General features: G+C 49.4%; 1 pseudogene; it reads right to left on the bottom strand.

Annotated features, from left to right (window-relative positions):
• Window positions 1–2,576: 2,576 nt before the first annotated feature.
• Window positions 2,577–8,950, bottom strand: part of LOC9656057 — a 41,953-nt pseudogene continuing 35,579 nt past the window's right edge.

Genomic DNA, 8,950 nt, shown 5'->3' with positions numbered 1-8,950 from the left:
GGTGTGTCAACCTCCTGGTGCTGGTACGCCTGAGACTCTGTTCTCTTATCTGGAGGGGCGTGCTCCTCCTCAAGAAAGGCTTCAACTGTGTTTCTCCAGGCCGGGTCCTCCTTGGCCAGTCTCAGAGTTTTAAGTTTCTGCCGCGTTGCTCGCTTCACTTTCTTCTTCTCACGTTTGGTCTTCCTCTTGTTGAAGGCATCACAGTTCTGGAACTGAAGTGTGCCATCTGACTATTCATCCAGTGAGCGCTCCGTCTCTGGCTCTGTTTCTGGCTCTCCAAGTCCCGCTTCAACTGTTGGTGTTGGCGTGGTATCCACCTTGCCACCTTGCTCTTGCTCCCATGCATCGAAGAGGTCCACTTGCTGTGTGGCCACTGCCTTCGTGATTAGTTCTTGAGCTTCACGTAGTGCAGGGCCCAACACAAGGTCCTCTCCCAAAGGATTCAGGTCCAGCTCTCTGATCGTGCACATCAGAGTTGACTGGAGTTCTTTGCATACTGGAAGCGGAGAACTTTGGATCCTTTCCTCAATGTGGCGAGGGTCCCAGACCAACATCCCTGCCTTGTCGAGTCTCAGGAGTGGAGAGGGGAGCAACTCCTTCTGCTCCTCATGCGGTGTTGTGGGAGAGTCCAGATCTGATTTCCTCACTTGTTGCAAGTGCGCAAGGTCCACCTGGCATGTTTCCTCCTGTACACTTGCATGTACTGGATCAGGGATGAGCCCGGCCACGTCTTCAGGAGTTTCTGGGTGGGACGAGGGGTTCCCACCAGCTGGGCATGAGCTTGATGCATTCCCGTGAGCAGGGAGTGTGCCAGCTGCCTAGTCCTTCCGAGTCCTGAGGTTCTCCATTAGAATTGTGAGAGCTGCACGACGTGCATCCCATAGAGAGATGTTCCCCACGTCTTCCCCATCATCCAGTTGGTGAGTTAGCTGCGAGACTTCATGCTGGATTCGCTGTGCCGACTCTCGATGCACCTGTTCCGTGAACTGATCACTGTTCCAAAAGACTATACCACTGCCTACAGGGCAATCCAGCAAGATTGCGGCACCACTTTGTGCAATCCACATTCTCCATGTGCTGTTGTCGAGACAGCGTGATCGAGTGCAAGTAGAGGAGGCAAGGGAATGAATTTTCATGCGAGGGTGAGGACAAGAGGTTTCATCCTTTTTGGGACTCATCAGCTGGGTGTAGTCGTCTAGCATCTAGGGTTTAGGGTTTAGGGTTTTAGGGTTTAGGGTTGCTGGAGGCCGGCCGTGGCATGGCTAGCTGGCTGGCTGGAGCAGCAGCTGCAGCAGCTGCTGGTGTTGGTAGGCCGCAGGCTGTTGCAGTGGCTGGCGCTGCCTGCGCCGGCAGCTGCTGCTGCTGCTGGAGCAGCTGGCTGTGGTGACCTGGGCCGTGGTGTGCTCAAGGCGTAGCTGCCATGCTCACGTACCTTCCTCTCCATTGCCAAAAACCAAGTGCTAGGACTTTGAAATTTCTGGCAACTCAAAGGCTGAGCGTTTGAGCTGTTAGATCTGTACAATCCAACAGTGGAGGATCCAACAGCCAGCGGGAATGCCACTTACCGGACTCTCTCGAGTCGGACTGCATAATTCAGGTCCGAGCAGTGAAGGCAAACTTTCACCCATGAGATATAATGCTGTCAGAGGTCACACAGCACCTTCCAGATTTTCATCCCAGTGACTCTGTCATCCAAACACACACCTTCCAGGTCGTACATATTCAATCTGCTGTGAAGCTTTGGCAGAAGTGAGGCAGATAGGAAATCTGCACGATTCGCAAAAGTGGAGCTTAGCACTTCATAGAATACGCACCAGTCATGCAGCGTAAGCTCTCATATAAGAGGACACAGCTTAGAGGAGCTGTAAATCCTGTGTTCCCACCATGCATCCAAGGCTTGAATCAGAAACATGTATCTGTTCGTGAAATATAAAACGCGAGTGCTTCAAGACGACAGTAGTGTGCTGTGCTTATGCACCAGCCATCTGCAAAATTCAACGTTTAAGCAAGGAAAACATCATTTCCAGAAAATAGTATAGTCAGGAGGCACGTACCTTGGTAAGTTGGCTTGACTTGAGCCGACGAATTTCTCCCACAGACAGTCTGATGAACACAGAGCGAACACAGAGCGTACTAGTCCTGATGAAGATAAGTCTCTCGCTGTCATTGACGTAAACTCTACGCGTCTGGGATAGTGGAGATTGGACTCTGGTTGGAGCTCCCAGTTGGGCCCAGTCAAGTTTGTGTGAGCGTTGCACAGACTCGTCCTTGAGCTTGTTTTCGTCTGGAGTGTGTAAAGAAAGCCACAAGAGTGACCACAGAGCCCGCCGCTTCTGATCCTGGTGAATTTCAACAAACGAAAATGTGATGCCCGGACTCGAGATCTCTTTCTCAGGAACTCCCCGAGGATCACATTCCTTACCGCTGCTCGCATCCGACTTTCTCAGCATCATCTCCAGGAGTGGAATCTGGTTCGCCACTTGCCAGTCACAGACCATCTTCCGACAGACGTAATCTTCACATTAACTTGCTTCCAAGAAGGCCCGGTACAGCTGGAAGTAGAACTTGTACACAGGTCAACCTGCAGAGACGTAGAACAAAAGAAAGAATACCAGATGAATTCCATCAGCAGCAGTGTTGGTGACCCAGACTCGGTACGTTTTACCTCCATTCCTGCGTAAGGAGTGAACGATTCGAACAGACTTGTCAAGGAACGGCTTCGTTTCTTCACTTCGAGCGTTGGAACCCGTTTCATTAGAGCCGCCGGTGTTCCTGTCTAAGGATATTGACAGGATGAACACTAGTGACAGAGAGAACCATTCAGTAGCATGTACAGAGATTACCTACCTGGTCGAGGGTAAAACTGTGATATGTGGACCTGTGGGAACGTGTACTCTCGTATTAGTTCCATGATCCTGTCAAAATCCTCTGATGTTTCTCCTGACAGGGATAAAAGCTCAATAAGATACAATCTTTTTCATGCATGTGAGTGTACCTGGAAATCCACAGATAATATCTGTAGCGATATGAATCTCCGGGACTAGTCTTGTGAGAGTATCCACAATTTTTCTAAACTCAGAAAACGTGTACTCCCTCTTCATGCCCTGAAGAACACAGAAAACAGCTTACAGAGACAAAACAATCACCCAGAACATCGGTACCTCCAACACCGAGTCCCTTCCAGATTGAACCAGAACATGAAGGAACAAATACACGCAGGGGTGACAGCCATTTCCTCCAGATGCTGTAAGATGTAGATTCGGAGCATTGTACTTCTGTCTATGAGGAAGCGCGGCAACTAAAGCACGTAGAAGCGCTGGTATATTTGCTCCAATGTCTCGTCCTGTAGTGCAAAGAAAGAAAAAAGTAAAAAGAAAATGCTAGCTTGAAACAGATAACCATAACCGTAAGCTCCAGTGTTGCCATATCTCCTTCACACCTCAGACACCACGGTTTTCAATCTTTGCACCTGTAGATAAAGCTCAGTAACAGAGAAAAGAAACTGGCGAAGGTCCTTACTAGTGCGTCTACTGTGTAGCTGCCAAGATGCCTGCGAGCATGCTTCGTCTTGCAGTATGTGCAAGCACCCAAGCAGCCAACGTTGATAGGAATGATCTCGACAAACTTGTTCTTACGAACCTGAAAACACAACAGCAAAAGAGATTATAAACATTTGGCAAATCAAGAGACGGTAAAGCATCCCATCAAAGCAGCTGGGCCTCGTGGCCTTTCAAAGTCTCCCCCGCTGTATTTGACGGCTTCGAGATCTTTTAAACCCTGAGGAACGCATCCAGCTATCCACCAAGGGAATAGAGGCCGCTTTGCCTTTACGTATCAGTGTTTCCATTGTCGGAGCTTTCACAGTACACCTGCGAATAAAACAGCAGCAACAATTGATCCAGCTTAAGATTCTTCCTTCTGATACTGAACTTACGTGTTGATCAGCCAAAGATCAGCTCTCTGAGGAGAGTCCGAGATGCCTGAAGCTGTCCTGCCATATACTCACTGCCGCTCTGAATGAGTAGTCAACATTAGTTCTTTTCTACGTGAACCTACTCCAGTTTACCTGCCCGAATGCAGGTAAACTCAGTAAAGTCTACACCATTTCACAGATTCAGCTGAACATACCTCAATGCCAGTTTCAGGTGTTTTCTATCAACCTCACATCGAATGCAGTCGAAGCTCGCCTCGCACAATGTCCTCCGTCTTCCATTCTACGGCTAGAACCCTAAAAAACAGAGTACCTAGGTTAGGGTTCCGCCATGGTGCGAGCAGTCTCATGGGAAGCGGCCAAGGGCGGATGGGGAGGAATTGGAATCAGATATCAGGGCTGGGAAGCGGCAAAGGGCGGATGGGCCTGAGCGATCGATTCAGCAGCAGATTGAGGAAGTGGAATCGGAGATCAGGGCCGTGCAACAAGCGATTGAGCAGGTTGTGGAGCGCGCTGACCAGAAGGTGGATTCCACACAGGGTGAGCTTCAGAAACACTGGATGGAGGAGAAAAAGCAGCTCCGTGAGAAGGAGAACTGGATGGAGAAGGAGAAGCAGCTCCGTCAGCAGCTCATTCCCTTTAGTGGAGTTGATTGGTCAAACGCCCGTGATCGGATTGCCAAGCTGAAGGAGCTCTTTGGACCTCGTCTTAAGCATGCCCGCATGTACAGAAAATGCCTTGAAAGGGATTCATTATCTTCTTTGCCAACTGGCTTGTCTCTGAAGGACATCGGGCAGCAGTTTCCCATTGTTGGACGAGAGAAGACTGTGGATGCTGGCGGGGCACCGGAGCACCCCACCATTTTCAGAGGCAGCGGCGGCATTGGCAGGGAGCCAGAGGCTCACAAGCCGTTATCCCGCCGCGTCCTCCCATGCTGGACAGCCCCTTGCATTGCTTGGCAGACCAGCTCTCGCCGTTCCACACACAACCAAGGGGCGCACAAGGCATCCATTCGCTTCCCTCCCAGCAATTTCAAGCACTTTTTAACTCTCTTTTCAAAGTCCTTTTCATCTTTCCCTCGCGGTACTTGTGCGCTATCGGTCTCTCACCAGTATTTAGCCTTGGATGGAATTTACCACCCACTTAAGGCTGCATTCCCAAACAGCCCGACTCGCCGAAAGAGCCTCGTGATGCAGCAGGGTCCGGGCTAGACGGGGCTCTCACCCTCTCTGGCGTCCCGTTCCAAGGGACTTAAACCCGGTCCGCTGCAGAGGACCCTTCTCCAGACTACAATTCGGGGTGCAGAGACACTGTAGCGCACCTGAATTTGGAGCCGAACTCCAAGCCCGTTGCGCTACGAAACGAGGGTCCGGTACAATCCCACGAGCACCAGCTCCCCGTATCTAGCACCTGCACGCAAAATGGTGTCAGACGGAGTCTGGCACAATTTTGGCATACCGGTGGCCTAACGTGGAGCTTGGGCTTAGACCCAAGCCGGACACAGAACAAGGAGCGACACAGCCCAGCGGAAGCCAAACTAATGTCTCAGGTGGTCGGACATGCATTCCAACCACTATCCCTACTATACATTTGGAACCCCCCACAGCCCCCCCCCCTTGAGGGACACACGCTTTGGGCTTTCACCCCAAGCCTCCCTTAGTACCAGGAGTTAGTCTCTGGGACAAGTCCGAAACTTACTAAATATGGAATGTCCTTAGATTGCGAATTTGGACACGGGACGAACACTATTGTGTTCAGGCCGATCTCTACATTCCGTAGATATGCCAAATGAGCTAATCTGGACACTTTCCATATTTAGCATTTAGGACCGAAATGAGACCAACACAAAGGATATGATAGCGAGGGTGTTTGGCAGACACGGTAAGCTATCATCCGGCGATATTGAGGGACTAGTCTCAACATGCGAGGGTTCTTGCCAAGCCAGTGCAAGACAGAGCAAAAGAGAACTAAAAAGCCGGGCCAAGTATGCTTGGCAAAATAGACACTTAGGAATTCCGTCCTTATGCTCATCCGGCCAAGTACAGATGCTAAGTCCAGTTTACTAACACTTGGACAAGAGGGGCTATTAAAGGGAACCAGCAGTACCGACCTCCTGCCGTCATGGCAGTAAGGAAAGAGTGCCCGTAAGGACTGGTCGACAAGTATCTTTCGATACCCGAAGTCACATTCGCGACACTCTCCCCCCCTTGGGGAAGATCGACGTCCTCGTCGATGCATACCCGAGTCTAGCAAACCGTCAAGGAAACAACCCCGAAAGTTAACGGAAAGCACACTATGTGGGAAATGCACCGACTTAAATGAGTTATGGAACGACCTCTCCTCTACGTCAAAAGATGCTAAGACTCAGACACCCTCCGGCCGTCGCCGACAAGGAAATGACCAACGGAGTTAGCCACCCTTGCTGCTCTGAGTACCACTCAGCTTACAAAGGAATGATACATCCCTGCCCGCAGGGATATAGGGAGAAGGCCAGAGGCCCAACTGCCCCTGAGCAAGAAATCAACCCCGTCGGGAAGATTTAGACAACTATTATAAACTGGCAGAGTAAGTTGTTTACACGACCACGCCCCTTTTTTTTTTTTTTTTGAAAAGGAGTCATCGAGAGAGAGGCGGGGACTTGTGATCAGTCTATAATAGTTATCCCCATGGTTATGGATTGGACCCATGCACCGAAGTGCCGAAGTCAGCCTGCCAAAACTGACCCAAGTACAAATGATTGAGAGAAATGACACTTTGAGTGATAGAAATATTTTACTTTATTAATTTGCAAGATTTATTACAAGATTTACAAAAACTAATCTTTATTACAATGCTCATACTCCGTGACAAGCTCACGAGCATGTGTAAGATTACTAAGAGGTTCCCAAGTTGATTCACAAGTTGGGTAACCTTTCCACTTAACGAGATACTCCCGACGTTTGGCACGTTTAAGCCAGCGCGAATCCAAAATAGCTTCGACTTCATACTCAGGTTCACCATCCACAACGTCTGGCGGTGGACGAATCTCCCGTTGACGTGCAACATCCACAGTGTAAGGTGCCAATAAATTGGCATGAAATACATTATGAACATTGGACATCTCCGCAGGCAGATCCAACCGATAGGATACATCACCAAGACGTTTTAACACCCGATAGGGTCCAACATATCTCGGCAAGAACTTCCGAGACAAAGAACCCTTAATGTTCAAGTTGCGGGAAGATAGCCACACCTGATCTCCCACTTGATAGGATACATCCCGACGATGCTGATCCTTATCACGTCGATACCTATCCTGAGCTTTGCCCATCGCCTCGGTAGCTTTAGACCAACCTTGACGTAGCTGCTCCGCATAAGTTTCCACGGCTGGGACCAACACCTCGGTCATTGGTTTTGGGACAACGATCTGTTGAGGAACCCCACGAGCATTCCCTTGCAACATCTCCCATGGAGAACAGCCTATAGAGCTGTGAAATGTGTTGTTATAACATATTTCTGCTGTATCCAAATGCTCAACCCAGTCGCGTTGGTCCGCTGCGACATAGTACCGCAGATAATCCTCAACTTGAGCATTCACGCGTTCGGTCTGCCCATCAGTTTGAGGATGATAAGCCGTACTAAACTTCAACTTGGTACCAAACAACTGGAATAGGGTTCCCCAAAACTTCCCCGTAAACCTCGAATCTCTATCTGAGATCATTTCTTCAGGAAGACCACGAACCCGCACTACTTCATGGAAAAAGAGCTTTGCTGCTTGTTTCGCATTTACTGTTCCCACAGTTGGAACGAAGTGTGCAATCTTTGACAACCGATCCACAACCACCATCAAAGTATCATAACCCTTAGACTTCGGCAAGCAAGTGACGAAATCAAGTGTCACACTTTGAAATGGCCATGCCGGTGCTGGAATGCACTGCAACTTTCCAGCCTGCTTCTCAGTTCTGCGCTTACATTGCTGGCATACAGGACAGGAACGGACATAGTCCGCTACATCATCTTCCATACCAGACCAGAAAAATCCCTTTTTCAATGAAGCTAGAGTCTTTCGCTTCCCACCATGTCCCGCTGCTGGAACATCATGATGTTCCCGCAGAAATAACTGCTGAAGATCCTTAGAGGGAAGATACAATCTTTCTTGCTTATAGAATATAAGCCCATCCCGAACTGAGAAGTGAAGCTTCGCATTAGTGCGACTAGCAACTTTTGCTGCTTCGCTACCAGGGCTCTGCTTCAACAACCCCGCACGGCATAAGATTGCCTTCGCCAATGGATCACTTCCATATGAAGCCCGAACGTCTTCCAACCAATCCGAACTGATTGCCGATATTGCCCGGAATTGAGCTTGACGACTCAACGCATCCGGAACAATATTGTCTTTACCAGGTTTATATATGATTTCAATATCATATCTAGCAAGCTTCTCTTGCCAACGAGCCTGCTTCGGCGTAAGCTTAGGCTGCGTAGCAAAGTAGCTTAGTGTGTTACTATCCGTATAAACCTTGGTATGTCCACCCAAGTAGTGTCTCCAGTGTTCCAGGGCCGACACTATAGCAAACATCTCTTTCTCGTGCGTTGGCCACTTTCGTTGGGTCTCATCCAATTTCTTGGAATAGAACGCAACGGGACAACCATGTCGCCTTAGCGTAACACCAATCGCTTTGTCACAATCTTGCTGCAACACGGCACCAATAGCATAGCCAGATGCATCACAATGCACTTCGAAGGGTTTATCAAGATCTGGGATCCTGAGAACAGGAACTGTAGTCAAGATCTCCTCCAACCGTGCAAAAGCACGCTGGCAAACTGGTGTCCAATGAAACGGAATACTACTCTTCGTCAACTCAGTCAACGGAAGAGCAATCCTTGCAAAATTGCGGACAAACTTACGATAGTATCCCGCCAAACCGAGAAAGGATCGAACATCTGATACAGTGGTCGGAACTTCCCAGGACTTCACTGCTTCCACCTTCTTTGGATCAAAGACTGCCCACGTGCGAAGTCGTCTATAGCGGGCACCAT

This window comes from Selaginella moellendorffii, unplaced genomic scaffold (genome assembly GCF_000143415.4).
Source record: "Selaginella moellendorffii unplaced genomic scaffold, v1.0 SELMOscaffold_85, whole genome shotgun sequence".
Taxonomy (NCBI): Eukaryota; Viridiplantae; Streptophyta; class Lycopodiopsida; order Selaginellales; family Selaginellaceae; genus Selaginella; species Selaginella moellendorffii.
The sequence above is the reverse complement of the archived record's forward strand: the minus strand, read 5'-3'. Positions and strand labels throughout refer to the sequence as shown.